The sequence below is a fragment of the Papaver somniferum genome, chromosome 10 (genome assembly GCF_003573695.1).
Source record: "Papaver somniferum cultivar HN1 chromosome 10, ASM357369v1, whole genome shotgun sequence".
NCBI lineage: Eukaryota > Viridiplantae > Streptophyta > Magnoliopsida > Ranunculales > Papaveraceae > Papaver > Papaver somniferum.
This window is the reverse complement of record NC_039367.1, coordinates 122707305-122723355: the sequence shown is the minus strand read 5'-3', so window position 1 is coordinate 122723355 and position 16051 is coordinate 122707305. Positions and strand designations below refer to the sequence as shown.

The 16051-nt window shown below is 36.8% G+C and overlaps 1 pseudogene; it reads left to right on the top strand.

Moving 5' to 3' along the window:
- Window positions 1-354: 354 nt before the first annotated feature.
- LOC113317374 lies at window positions 355-2037 on the top strand (annotated as a pseudogene).
- Window positions 2038-16051: the final 14014 nt, after the last annotated feature.

The following is a 16051-nucleotide window of genomic DNA, read 5'->3' as shown; positions in this document are numbered from 1 at the left end:
TGGTGCTAGATAACACTTGGGAAACACATGATAGAGTTGAGGGATGAATGATGAGTGCAAAGTTCAAATTTAGTGAACGGCTCTAGTTCGTGATTAACATAGTAAGATAAGAACTGATTGGATTTTGACATAGCAAGAGACTGATTGGTTCTTTAAGCTTATCGAAGGCGGATCATGGGCAAAATTAACTCTCTACGCACAGCACCCCTTGCATCACCAGACAAAAATTCGCACGTGACATTTTATTGCACCAACACAAGGAACTCTAAGCAGATGACCAGATAAGGGTGTCCGTTGATGCACTGTGTTCACTCAAAATAACTAACTGAAAATCGTATGAAACGATTTCGATTTTTTTTTTATGTTACAAGATTAAGTAGGTAAAATAAGTCGGCTGAAATATGGCAGCTTCTTCAGCAACCCCGTCTGTTCTTTCATTTAGTTCAGTCCCCAAAATCATCTCTAAGGGTTCTGAAACTAGAGTAATTAAGATTGCTTCCAACCCAAAACCAGTAGCTTCCCTAGGTTTTCTACATCACAAGTCTAGTAGAAATCCAAGTTCCTCTATAAGACTGAATGCTGGATTGACTGACATTGAGCCTGATCTTAATGAAGACAAACGTGACCCTTGGTCAACCAACGGAATTGATATCGTAATTAAAATTCTCTCTCTCCTTCTTCAAGCAACTATAATTTAACTTATTTTGTTATAACATAAATTTTTCGTTCGCTATTTGGTTTTTTTAGGAGGATTTTGTATTGGGAAGTATGATGGGCACCATACGTATTTTGAAGGTGAAAAATCGAAAGGTGAGATGCCGCGTGCCTTTCGCTTCTTCTGTGTTTTTTTCTTCTTCTTTTTTTCCCCTCTTGCGATAGAGAATTTGGTGGCTCACTCAGGACTTTACCGTTATACTTCAGTGACATCGGTTGTATCTTTAATTGGTCGACTATTATAAGTGTAATCTGTAGAAACTCACATGATTAACAGTATTTATTGTAAAAATATGTGTGTTAGTATGATTCCTTCTGATCACTATTTTCGTTTTTAGAAAGAAAAACAATCTTCAAAACGAATATATTTTTACAAGATCCCTCGCATTTGGTTCAAAGTTCTGTTTATCTATCTCTTTTTCAATATTCAAAGTTCCAAGAGTATTCCATCGATGAGGAACTTGGTTAATCTAAACTTGTTTTTGTTTTCGCAATGCAGCCACATTTTTTGAATCACTATCGGAAGAGTATAATGCAGCAGAACCTCCCACTGGCTTCCAGGGTATATTGCCTTACCTATCTTTACATAACAAAGGATAGTCTCAAATCTCATAAATTGGTCTTAAATATTTTGTCCATCGTTTATTGTGCAGGTTTGATTTCGTGGCTGTTCCTTCCGGCAGTAACGGCTGGTTTAGCTTTTAATGTCCCGGTAAATAACTCTCATAACTAAATATCGTACAAAAATTAAACAAAAATATCATACAAAAAATTAAGTTGCTAGACCAAAATAAATGAAATTCTCTTATTCCATCAGATTCATACCAGTTAATCTATTTTCACTTCTTTTAGGGGGAATACTTGTACATTGGAGCAGGCATATTTGTGGTGATATTTTGCATAATAGAGATGGATAAACCAGATCAACCCCATAACTTTGAACCCCAAATTTACAATATGGAGAGAGGAGCTAGAGACAAGCTTATAGCTGATTACAACACCATGGATATATGGGACTTCAACGAAAAATATGGCGAGCTTTGGGATTTCACCGTAAACAATGAAGACATCGTCAAATATAAGTGATATAAGCACGGTCAATCCTCGATGAATTTGTTCTTCATTTACGTTTTTTCTTCTTGTGTTTATTGGTTCGTAGTTTGATTTTCCTTGTTATACTTGCGTGTATATATATTTTCTTTCTCTGTCGTTTTGGTGTATCTCATTGTAACAGCCAAAAATAGCGAAGGGTACGGACTCTGTTCCCAAACACGGTGCACATTATCAAACGCAAATGAACCCCCAAATTTTATTTTATTTTTATAAGAGTATGTAAACCTTTTTCAAACTTTGTGTGGCGTCATTAGGGCGATCTAAAAGAATGGGGCGACTTTTTTATTCCCAACCCATAGACACGGCTATGGGATGTCCAAATTTCGGAGAATACCCTTCTATAATCGGTAGTTTAGTATAGAGTTTGTCTACCGATTACTAGTTTGTTTAAGAATGGGGTATTTCATAATCGGTAGAATAATAACATATCATATCTACCGATTGTTAAAGTAGAAAACTCAATTTTATCAGTTTTGTAAAAAAATGAATTTGGGGCAACCGTCTATAATCGGTAGCAAATGAACATCAATGACTACCGATTGTATAATTGCCGACACAACCTTTTGGACGATTAAACCACCCAAAACCTAGCCTAGGAATTTCATTTCATTTTTTTTCTTTCTTTTCAACTCTTCTTCTCATCTTTCTTCCTTCCGATTGTGGAGAGTAAAAACAATATTCCCTCCTTTCAAACTTCAATTCATCATCGTCGTTCATCGCCGAATCAAAAACATCGTCGATTCATCTATACAACGATGACTGATATATAAAACCCACGAGAGGTCGAGTAAAAAACGTCTACCGTGGTGACGATCCAAAAATTGGAGAAAAATTAAAGAACAAAGTGATTGTAACTGCTGCAAACGACGAAGAAGACGACGAACACGAAGAACATGAAGAAGATGACGCCGCTCATGTAGGTGGTGGTGGTGGTGATTCTGATAATCAACTCTCCAGCAAATGGCCCCAATTAGGTAAGTTTCTATCGTTTTATGTGTTTATGTTGCTTCAATTTGACGATCCATGAAAATAAGTTCTAGGGTTTTCGGTTTTTCCCAGAATCGGTAGTTAGATCTTCATTTTATCACCCCGATTGTGTCCATTTTCTAGGGTTTTCGGTTACATCGACCAGAATCGGGAGTTAATTTTTATAGCTTACTTCGATTATACATAGTTGTTTGCCACTGAACCCTAAAATTGACATAATCGGTAGCTAGGTTATATGTTGCCTTGCGATTTTAACAGAGAAGTAGAACATGTATGGACACACAATTGGTACCCAGAATCGGAAGATACTATATAGTATTTTCTTCCGATTGTGTGTAATCGTAGGTTAGACGAATTCAACCCACTACCGATTATGTAAGTTGTAAAATTTGAAAATTTTTGGATTTTGGCAAAATCCAATTTCGGGGTTACATTTTAATCGGAAGCCAAAGGCTATTCTTTACTTCCGAGTATACGCAATCGGTGGATATGTTAGATTGTTTTGTTCCGATTATATATGTCTCATGACATTATCAATTTCTGAACCCAAATTGATGCATATTCAGGAGATAAAACTAGAATATGACTTTCGATTGTGTGTAATCGGGAAGAAAATCTTTTACCCGTGCTTCGATTGTTCATAATCGGAAGTTTATATTTTAATTATGACTTCCAATTGTGTAGTTTGTGGTGTAATTCTTACGAACCAATTTTATTGTTTAGGGACAGGCGAGGTAAGAAAGACCAAGGTACAACTGTTACAGGGCCTCGTCAAAAAGGGGGTAAGAAACTAAGCGCTAGTGCGCAGAGAGAAAGGAGTCGAAAAGAAGTAGAACCAAGGACTCTACAAGGAACTCAAAAATAAGTACAACCAAGGCTCCAGAAATCACTCAAGATGAAGTTGGACAAAGTGTTCCAGAAATCACTCAAGAAAAAGGACAACCAAGTGGTACACAAGGAGAAAGAGTAGTTACAAGGAAGACAATCGCGAAGAAAGCATCACACCTTGTCCCCATTGAGTTGAAGAAGACGGATTTTGAAGAAGAAATCCTGGGGCTGCCTAGAGATGGAGGAGCATTGTCATTTGGCTACAAAGACTCCTGGGTCAGAGAATCTACGAAACCGAGGTAATAATCATATTCTTTTTTACTAACGTATTGTCGTTTTATTCGTAATAATACTCTATTAATTTTCTAATGTGTTGTGTATTTAATAGTATCATTCTGATGTGATTCATATACTCAAACCCACTGCCGCAACATCAAAAGTATTGAAAGATTGGCCTTTATCCGGTGAATGTGAAAGGTTCAAGACAACTATAGCCAACTTGGGATTATCTACTCTGTCGAGAACACAATGTTGAAACATGATCGGGTCGCGATATTGGATTTTGTGGAGAGAAAGTATCCCGAGACTGACACCTTTCATATGCCCTTTGGGGAGATGACCATTACTCCAGATGATGCGAAGCAGATTCTTAATCTCAATGACCATGGTGTAGCTGTCAAGTATGAGTACACAAAGCAGTTAACTTAGGAAAAACTTTATGATTTGTGTAAAAAAAAATTTGGTTGGGATAAAGAGACATCAGACATTGAGTTCAACATGTGCTTCTCTTACAAAACTAGACAGTTTAACATGAGTCAGTTGATCAAGATGTTCAAAGGCACTGCCGAGAAAGAAAAGCAAGGACTATTAAGTGATGCCGAAGTGGATGTCACGGTCGCCGCCTATTCTTGTGTGTATTGGGATGTATCATATTCCCCAATGCAGTGGCAACCGAGTAGACAAATTGCCGGGAATGTGAGTTTATTCCAGGTATTTTCTCAACTCTATTAATCCATTGATCGTTATGTTTTTCTTTCTTAATTTAAGAATCAATTTCTAATACTTGGTTTCATATCTATATAGACATGGATCTATGACCACTACCCTAGTCTGAAATTGGCATTAGAAAACCCGGATTGGGTGAAAGGTACACCGAGAGGAACAAATACAAGTTCACAAAGAATCGTTCAAGGACAAATGAGCATCAGTTGGTTAGCTTGAGGGAGAAATTAGACTCAATCAAGGCCTCAGAGATATGCTTCGATCCATACAAGGAAGACCGAGCTAGTGGACATATAGGGGTCGTTTCGAGTTGTCCCATTATTTTGGACCGTTGTGACACCCCACATGTTATGTGATGTACAATGGCTCTAGGGTGATGCGACAACATGGTTATTGCCAAACAGTACCATGGCATCACATAAATGGAAAGTTTAAGTCGGACGTGGAGCATAGCGAGTCTAACAAGGACACCATCAAGGTAGTTTACTCGGGTACACCATATGTTACTGAACATTGTGATAATAGGCTGTACCACTTGGTGAACACTGGGATAGTTGTCAACCGAGGTGATGAAAATTCTTCAGGCTATATGGAGTGGTACCAGGAGCATTCACATCTTCGTGTAATCCGTGAACTTAAAGCAAAGATGACCTTGGCGGCTTCCATTTACAGATGTATCGTCAAAGAAAAACCCCCAGGTTATGATATACTGGTGCGTATGGTTATGACTTTTCCCTTTAATATTACGATTCAATTTTTTAGGTAAACTCCATTTGATGTTTTGTCAATTCAAAAAACAGGTGAATAGGTTCAAGTTTTTGTCCAAATGGTGCGCTGATTGCATAACGGCTGGACAGCCTGTGCCAATTGAGAAAATAAAAAAAGCACAGGGAGATGATTGATAATGTTGATAATGAATATTATGCAGCTGAGTTTGGGGAGAAAGTGACGAAGAACCCTCCCAAGAAAAAACATCAAAGACGAACAAAAGATCTCAGGATTCATCAAGCTATCTTGCTGAAGGAAATATTGAGGGAGATGAAGGTGATGTTGGTGATAATGCGGGTCGTTCGGGTCGTGTTAAACGTTCTAAAACTTTAGCTAACAATACTAGGAAGAAAACTAGGTGATCATGTGTTGTTTGATGTTATGGATTATGTTGTTTTAACAGTTTCTTTCGGATTATGGTGTTTTAAATACTTGTTTTGGATTATATGTTCTTAAGTTTATGGTTTATGAATGTATTTTGAGTTATGTTTATTACTTGATTGTCTGAAACTGCTGAATTTTTCACAACAATCGGAGGATAAATATCAACCTTACCTACCGATTCTGGTAGATTTTCAAAAAATTGTCAGATATGTGCAGAATCAGTAGTAATGTTATCAACCTTAACTACCGATTCTGGTGGCTTTTCCAAAAATTTGTCAGACAGGTCCACAATCGGAAGTAAAAATATTAACCATTTCTACCGATTATCGTGGTTTCATTTTTACAGTTCTTCTGAACCAAAAAACCTTATGATCGGACACAATATTTTTCTCATTGTCTATCGATTAACGTGGGGTTCAAAATCGGTAGATTAGGTGAACTTCATAAGCTACCGATTATGGTAGTTCCCAAATTCGAAAGACTTGGGATTTTTTCAAGTTTCATATTTGGGGCAACTTCATAATCGGGAGACATGTTAACTCCAAGTCTACCGATTATGGTAGTTCCCAAATTCGAAAAACTTGAGATTTTTTCAAATATCAATTTTGGGGCAACTTCATAATCGGGAGACATGGTAAATAAATACCCTCCGATTGTAGTTTTTTCTTCAAAATAACAAAACTTTCAAACCACATATGTACACAATACCCTACGATTATCCTATAACATCTACCGATTAAAAAATTAAACTATCGATTGTTGTATTATCTACCGATCGTGGATGGTATATTTGGCATTTCAAAAAATTGGAGATAAAGGGATAGCTTCATTTTAGGTTTGGATGACCCTATTTTGTCTTATTAGTCGCCCCTAATTCTTTCATGGTCTCCCCTAACGACGCCAGGAAACTTTGGGCATGAGTCCCATCGATATGATGGTACTTCGTCACTTATGTAGGCTTTCATGAAAAAAAGGAAAAAAAAAGAAACATTTAACATGGACTCATTAGAAAGAAACAAATTATTCATAATTGTTTACATAATAAAATTTATTACGGGTGATGAGGTGTAAGTTATATAAGAGGGTACTTACATCCTTAGTATGGAACAAGCTTCATGCCAATGGAGATAATGTTGTAATAGAAACTTCACTTTTTTTTTCTTACACTATGTTTACCTGAGTCAGTTAGTTAAATGTAACTGATAGAGTCCACGTGTTTAGTGTGTACTGGGCTTCTGTCTTTGTCCAGTGAGTGTATGACAGCTGATAATATTGTTATCTTTGTCTCTCTCAACGTTATAGTATTAAAAATAATTGTAACTCATCTTTACTGCTTAATGAAATTGATTTGATTCTCCCACCACAATTATCAGGATGAAAACCTAATTTCTGGTTTTCAAGTTTTAATTTTCTTCCGTTGATCAAGTTTTTTACCTTTCACAAATTCAAACCTTGTTAATTTTCATTTGTTATTGATCTTCAACAACAATGTCTCGTCGTATTGAATCTACAAAGTTTTTAATTACTTTAGTCCCCCCTTCATATTATTATTCCTATTAAACTTCGGGAGGATAATTACTTAAGGTGGAAGTCTTTACCTACTCCAGTTCTTCGTAAATTTTATGTTCTTGGTTATGTTGATGGATCAAATCCATGTCCTGCTCAATTCATTGCAACTGGAACCAGATATGCTCCAACAGTGAATCTAAATCATTCTATCTGTCAAAATGAAGATGCAAGTGTTCTTTTACTTCTCAATGCTTCAATTTCTGCTAGTTCGTTGTTTTTGTCTCGGATTCCACAACCTCTAAGGAATTATGGGATAATTTAAAGAATAGATTTGGTGCTTCTTCTTCAGCTCACACCATTCAATTGAAAACTCACCTAAAAAACATGAAAATGTGATCCTCCAAGGTATTTACCTATATTTATGATATTGAGAAAATCTCAAATCAATTAGCTAAGTGTGGATCGAGAATTTTTGACGATGACCTTTTTAGTTACAATTCTTGGTGGGCTTGGACCAGATTATCATGCTTTTGCAGTACCAATCAGGATTAGATCTCCCCCAGTCTCTTTTGGTGACCCTCGCAGTCTTCTTTTAAGTAAAGAAATCATCATTTCTAAATGCAATGATACAATCAGATCTGATGCAAGATCCAAAGTGTGTCTTGTATCTTCTTCTCAAGGTAATTACATAAACTTTCTATTAGAGCATTGATCGGTCGAACTCACAAATGTTGTTATATTGAGTTTGTTGTCAAGTTTAGTTGTCAAAACTATATCTTGATTTCTAGTCTACAATTGGGTAAGTCTCGGTCTATGATAAGGGTAGTTGAGAAACGAGTCAGTCATCATTTTCGTTCTACCGTTTGAAGGCGAAGATCAATCGAAGCTTTTGGAGAACTTCATCAACAAAAGGTAAGTGAAGACTGGACCACCTATTTCTCAAGTTATATTTACCTTTTTATCCATGAGAAGTTTGTTGCATAACTAATTAGACTAGCTTGCATAGACAAGAAATTCGAGTCGATAACTAATTATTTAGTTTACGAATTTCTAAAAATATAATGACTAAGCTTAATGAACATTTGTTCATACTTGATCAATTTCAGTGGAGAACAATTTATTGTCCGGAACCAAATCATGATTCAAGTTTATCATTCAAAAATAGCCTCGAACAGTGATATGTGTCATTGATGTTATCTAGGAATGTTTTGAATTGATTTAGAAAAATATAGAACTACTATATTCAGAATACAAGACAGTATTATCAGTCTTACAAACTGAGAAAACTGATATATGTTTGAAGCCGTATTACATGTACTTACACGTAGCGGAGTAGATATATATCGACTTTTAGATTTGTGTGATACGCATACTCGTATGCACATCATGGGAAAATCTGTTTGTTTCGTGATCCGAATAGGTATGCATATTCTTATGCAAACCATTTTGGAACTGCGGTAAGGGAACCGGGTTAAAGTATTCAAACAGGTATGCGAGCCAATACAGTTCTATGTTCTAGAACCAGTTTAGTACCCAAACCGACATGCAAACTGAAAAAGTTCTGTGAACTCTGGAACCGGTAAAAGTCTTAAGCTTGCAAACCTGTACATGAACTGAAGAAGTTCTGTCGATTCCGAAACTTCGTGTTGCACCTAAGTTTGCAAACCGGTACGTGAACTGAAAAAGTTATGTCAACTCCGGAACTCGTTTTTTTTATAAGTTTGCAAACCGGTTCGCGTACCTTGACTCAGCCGTCTCACGAACGAATCAAGTATTTGTACTTTGTGCATTTACCAACTATGTCGATTATGATTCAATTGCGATTAAATTATTTTTATGAGATGATCTGCATTTGATCAATTCTCTACAAATATACTAGACTTATTTGATTACATAATTGTGACGCAAGATCAATGTCTTCGTGTTCATGAAAATGAGTGTTAAGCCTATAATTTCAAATCGGCTAGTTTCGTTCAACCATGTTGTACATAGTATTTATACACGGTTCGGTGACGTTTTACCTAACCAGAGTGTATATCTTGTTTATGTGAATAAGACTCAAAATTTTCATCTAACTGTGAATATTGTTTGCTTGGTTCCAAAGTTATCTTAGCTTAAACCTAAAGCAACCTATGTTTTGAATGTCTATATAAGGGAAATTTTGGAAACTGGGATCTTTGAATCCCGACACTACTTTTTGGTATGTCCTAGTTGTATCTAGAGTCGTCCTTTCCAGAAACCCTTTTAGGGTTTAGCGACTATCAAAGACTTCTTTGGGATTCGTGAAGCCAGGTCCAATTATCTTTTATCTTGATAACTGATGCGTGTCGTGTGTGAAATCAAATTAGTGATCTTATTCCCACTCAATTATAAATAATATAATGGAAGTCAAGGTCGTTCCCACGAAGAACAGGGAGTTTTAGTTGTCAAAATGGTCACAAAAGGGGGGGTTTGGTTTTAGATTTTAAAGTAAATAAACAAAGCAATTGAAAGATTAAGTTGTAAGCAATAGAGAAAGAGATGATCCAGGACTCCTTGTTCGTAAATAAATACTCATAAAAGTATCATATTCATCCATTCATCATTAATCATATATTATCACCAACCGTAAGATAACAAGTACGCTTAGCTATCTACAAAATCCCTTAAGCCATTGAACAATGGGTACGCTTAGTTGCCAGAGTCTATCCGTCTGAACCACCTCGAGGTACGCTTACAAGATGTAATTCAGTCGAATGCTTTATGATCTGTGAATTTAGGTTTAATCCTAGTAGTTAGACTCAGTGCACTCGGTCTACTTGCTAGTGTTGTGTTTACATGCGATTGCTTTACGGAATCCCTCCGCAAGGTCTCACGTTCTCTACTTGTGTAAGGAATTACTCAACAATTACGGATATCCTAACCCTTAATAGCATTAGATTGAGTTAACAAATACATTCAGTTGGCCGCCTAAACAATCTATTAATCAATCATATTCATTCTTAATAATAAACACAAACAATAATCATATGAAGAAATCAAAACAGATTCATATACTAAATCAAATCATATATAGTACTTAGAATTCATCCTCAATCAAGTATGAGTTTAGCTACTCATGGATGTAGAAGCATCCATGTTAAACATATAGGAAAGTAAAGAGATATCATTACGATTGATGAGAACAGCTCTGAAACCCTAGCTTTTGCCTCCGTTGTTGTTTCTCCTCTCCAAGCTTGCGAAGAAATGTCAAAGATGTCTTCTTAATATTTGGGAGGTGTCTTTATAAAGTGCTCACGGAATTAGGTCTTAAAAATCCTTCTGGGCCCGTGTATTATCGAAAATGGGGTCAAAAACGCGTCAAAGGTATCCCTGGAAGTTGTCAGGTTCGGCTCAAACGCGTATGGACTTCTTCGGACGAACCTGAGAAGTTAATTTTGCTCCATATGAGTGTCAGGTTCGGCTCAAATGTGGTGGAAGTTTATCAGCCGAACAATCTCCTGTAACTTCTTGTATTTTCGTCCAAAAATTGCTCCAAAGTTCGGCTCACTTCTTGGTTTCTTTTATTAGCCGAACATTCTCCTGAATACTTTGTTCAAAACTCATTTGTAGGTTCTTCTTAGGTCATTGGATCATATTATAGCCGCACATTACTCATTAAAATCTTCCAAACACTTAAATTTTTAGGCTCTAGGTTCGGCTGACTCGAGCTGATGAAGTTATCAGCCGAACCTTTCTCTGTAACTTCAAATCTTCTAATCTTGTTTTGCCCACAACTTCTTCATCCGATGTCGGAATGACCTCATTATTTTTGCGTTCTTTTCGTAATTGAATTCTATTCAAGATAGAGGTGAAAAAGTTTGGATTTAAACGCATTTATTATGGTCTTCATTTGAAAACTCCATTCCTTAGCACTTTCGTAGCAATTTCCACTTCTTTTGGATGATTCACCTAAATAAACAAATAAGAAAGAAAAGAAGAGCAATACAACATAAAATGCAAGAAATATAGCTACAACAAGTATGGAATGAGCACTAAAATCATGTAAATTAAGCACTTATCAATAACTTGAGTAGCCTAAAATTGTTCGATTGTTGATTTATCACTTGAACAAGATAGGTAGAAATCACAAAGTTCTCTTCGTCTCAAGCTTTGTGATTCCGCAAGTTTTATACTTTTGAGGTGAATAATAATCTAGGCTGCACTTCGGGTTGCATAAGTCCGGATTTTGAGGATAGGCATACTTCTGTCAAGTTGTTATCGATTTTCATCACCTTGATCCTACGTTTGATCTGATCATCCGTTTCGATCGTAAATCAGGAAATCAATTATAGGCTTAATTTGTGGAAGCCAGGTTTAGTTTAAAGTCTTCAATTTAGTTGAAGCAATTCTTAGTTGGTGGAAATCCTTCTAAGGGAATCAATTGCGTAGAGTCTTGCTGGGATTCAAGAGGCGTAAGGAGCGCGACTGTACCTGAATCAGTGGGAGACTGAGTTAGGGCTCAAGGACATTCCAGACCGAAGTTAATTGGTAGTAGGCTAGTGTCTGTAGCGGCTTAATACAGTTTGGTGTTCAATCTGGACTAGGTCCGGGGGGTTTTCTGCATTTGCGGTTTCCTCGTTAACAAAATTTCTGGTGTTTGTGTTATTTCTTTTTCTGTATTATATTATTTATCTTTATAATTTAAATATCACAGGTTGTGTATTGATCAATAACAGTAGATAGGTCCGACCTAGTTTGTTGGATAAGAACTCTCTTTTTAGTTAGGTTCACGGGTTCAATTCTGTAGACGTTCTAACAACAAGAGATAAAGAGAGATATAACTCTAGACATTTTCCTTGATTGAGTTTTTACTCTCAAATTTGTGTTGAGTTTGTCCATACAGATTGCTTACGGAAAAGTTGATGGTGTATTCTGGTAGCCCAAGTGTTTTCAGTTGGTATCAGAGCAGGCAAACACGTTAAGACCTAATAAGTATTTGTTTGAAGCAGTATGATTTTATGGATAGAGATGAAATCTCAAAAAACATATCACCAGCACAGATCATGCCAAAACACGGGTGTGTTCTAGAAACCATCGATGCTGATTTTGGTACTGATCTAAAGAAGATGATCGATAAACTTTGTCATGAGAAACACTGATTGAAAAGGGTTATCGATGGATTTCACTGTGATATCTACACCAAAGATTCTGATCTTCGAGAATGATCTGAAAGGGAAAAGACTCTCCAAGATAATTGGATGAAAAGATTCAAATTAATAAAGAGAAAGTTGTAGGTGCATGACATTCTATCTCCTCAGTCAACAAAACTCTTGGGATAATGAACTTTGTTGAAAAATCTCCCAATCTATCTATGGATGTGAGAAATTCTATTAATTCATGTCTCATGAATTGTCGTCAGTATGGCGATAAACGAGGGTTGGGCTTCAATAAAAACATTACGATTCAGAATATTTTAAAAGAATCTAATGGTGTTGCCACAACGGCTATAGGCTCATGTATATTTTGTGGTGCTTTCAATCATTATCAACATACTTTTAAACTCTTTAGAAAGAAATTAAAGGTTGCTAGTAATCTTAATAAGAAAGCTAGAAAACTTTTCTCTAATTTTATGAGTTCTAAAAAACTAACAAATTATTCCTCTGGGAAAAATGGTGTTAGTATGGGAGCTTTCGCTTTGAAGTCATCCTCACTATTTTAGTGGTTTCTTGACAGTGGATGTAGCCGGCATATGACAGGCGATTTCGTGGTTCGTGAACTCGAGCGACTTTGATGGAGGTCCCATGACATTCGGAGACGGAAGTTGTTGCTACATTAGCAAAAAGTGAACGATCAAGCTGCCAGGTGTACCTGAAATCCATGATGTTGTTTACGTCAAAGGTATGAATGCAAATCTTCTTTCTGTTAGTCAAATTTGCGACAAAGGCCATAAAGTTATCTTCAGTGCTGAAAGATGTGATATTGAGGATAAATCCGGAAAAGTAATTTTTCGAGGAATACGTGGTAAGAATAATTGTTATCTTTTAGATATACAGTCTAATCTTTGTTGCAATCTGACAAAGGTGGAAACTACACATCTTTGGCATGAGCGTTTTAGTCACATCAATTTTCGCCTCCTTGGCAAGATCATTAACAAAGAACTTGTTAGAGGTGTACCCAAAATCAATTCTAATATCGGTGGTGTTTGTGGAGCTTGTCAAAAAGGCAAACATGTACGAGTTTCATATAAATCATCTCGAGACATTGCTGATGGACGCATTTATGTGTCTAATTTGTCCTCAATGTTTCGGTTGTTAGTACTCGTTTTCGTCCTTATTATGGTGTTTTGTGTGTTTGTAGGTATTTTTTGGAAATAAATATTGTTGGAAAATTCGGCTCGAAAAATTATGCGGAGCACCCCCGGAGGACAGGTGCTATGCGGACTCTCATTTTGGTTAAGGGGTACCTCAATTACTAAGGGGCACCTCAGTTGGCCAACTGCTATTCGCACCCCCGTCTCTGTTACGGGGAGGTCATCATCTACATTTTGAATTTCAAATTTGGCGGGAAAATAATTCAGACGCAGGCAGAATTAGGGTTGGACTTTTTAGCATGCTAGAAGGAGATTCAATGGCTGATATTCATTGGGATGGCTTGAACTAGCCTAACAGGCTTGGTAAAGGCCTTCGGTTCGATCCAGTTTGGCTGGATATTCCGCGAGAAGAAAACAGGGTAACACGTTCAGGCGAGAGATATTCACGGGATTTCTTGTTGTTTTGGAAAGATTATTTGTGTCTGAAGCGTGTTGAATCAATCCTACAGCGTGTACTATCATGTTTGGAGTGTTTATGCATCATGCCAACGCGTGAATTGTTAATTCAGGGAAGAAAATATCCGAATATTATTTCCTCTTTACTGCCGAGTAATGGAGAATTATTTGGAGTTATGGAGGATATTTCTTGTACACGAGAGGATATATATAGCGCTGAGGAGTTTTAGGAATGGGACAGAGATTTTGGGAGATTACAGAGCATCACAGAGTCGAAAAATCAAGTTGCAGGAAAATTCTTTTCTGTTGCTGCATATCTGAAGAACATTGTAGATGGTGGATTTTCAACAAACGCTAAAATCGTAAACTCATAATTATAGAAGCTCTGATCCAACAATCAGACGTGAGTATCGAGACATGGGTCTCTCATCGAATTCTCAACGGAGAGTACTTTCTCTCAGAGTACATGTAGATATGTAATCTCACGACTGGACAACGGCATATCTCATGAATACTGAATACTTTCAGTGATTATTTCTATATAGTATCACGATATGGACGGCTCCTAGACAGCTTGCTCTGCTAGTATAGAGAGATAACGTCTTCAGGAACAAACAACGAGTTTACCCTGACTATATAAAGGATATGACTTACCGACAAGCTCATATCGGGATAATTAATGCTCCTAGACAGCTTGCTCTGCTAGTATAGAGCCACAAAGTTAATTATTCCTAATTACAATTGCTCTTATTCCATGGTCGAATCCACGACTGGTCCCATGGAATGGCAATAACAATTGCTCCTATTCCTTGGTCGAATCCACGACTGGTCCCATGGAATGGCAATAACAATTGTTATGATTCTATGATCGAATCCACGGCTTGATCTCATAGAATAGCAATAACTATATTATCTCATTACTCCGATTTCATGATCGAATCCACAACTGGTCTCATAAATGGTAATAGATAAATCTTAATTACTCTGATTATATGGTCGAATCTACGATCCCATGGAATGGTAATGCTCACTTTATTATTATGAATTCGTAGTCGAATCCTCAGCTGATCTTATGAATTAATAATAAACATCTTATTACTTAGTTTTGTGAATTATTCTCCACCGAATTCCACATTAGTAATAAACAATCAACAACTGGGCGTCTGAGCTACCTCTAAGTAAGCCCCAATTCAAATGGTGAAGGTGTATTCAACGAGGATACACTAACAGTCACCGCACGAACGAGTATTTCAAAAATACAACGAAACGATGAACCTAAGCAAAATAGAGAGGAAAATAATAAATAATTAAAAATATTGATCAGGGTGCTGGGAGCACGGACACACGACCGACCGACCGTGTCGTGGTCAATCTCACGCCAGTTTTATATTTTTAATGCATTGTTATTATTTTCCATGATTTGATGAAAATTCTCTCATTTTATCAAATCTCCTTCGTCTCGAGGAAACTCCTCGGTTTCATGGTACTTCCATAAATCCATAAAAAATAATATAAAATTAAGGAAAGGAGTGTGGGGCGTGACCATTGGCCAACCGGCCATGCCTTGGTCCCAACCGGCCCCACACCCCATGGTTCCTTATTATTTTATTATTATTATTATTATTTATCTAATTTCATGAAAAAACTCCTTGATTTCATGGTTTTTTTTGCACAAATCATCAAATAATAATAAAATAAATTATGAAAACTTGTGGGACCGGGCCTTGGCCGGCCGGCCATGCCCTAGCCGGTCCCACACGCCCCTTTGTTTTATTATTTTATTATTAGTTTTCCTTGAATTCATCAAATTCCTTGATTTCATGGTATTTCTCTCAAATTAGGAAAAATTCCCTCAATTCATCAAAAATACATGAAAAATACACAAAAATTATGGAAACTCGTGGGACCGGCCCAAGCCGGCTGGCCATGCCTTCCACGATCCCACACGCCCTTGTTTTTATTATTTTAATATTTTTTGCTTCCTTGAACTCATGAAAACTCCTTGAATTCATGGAAACT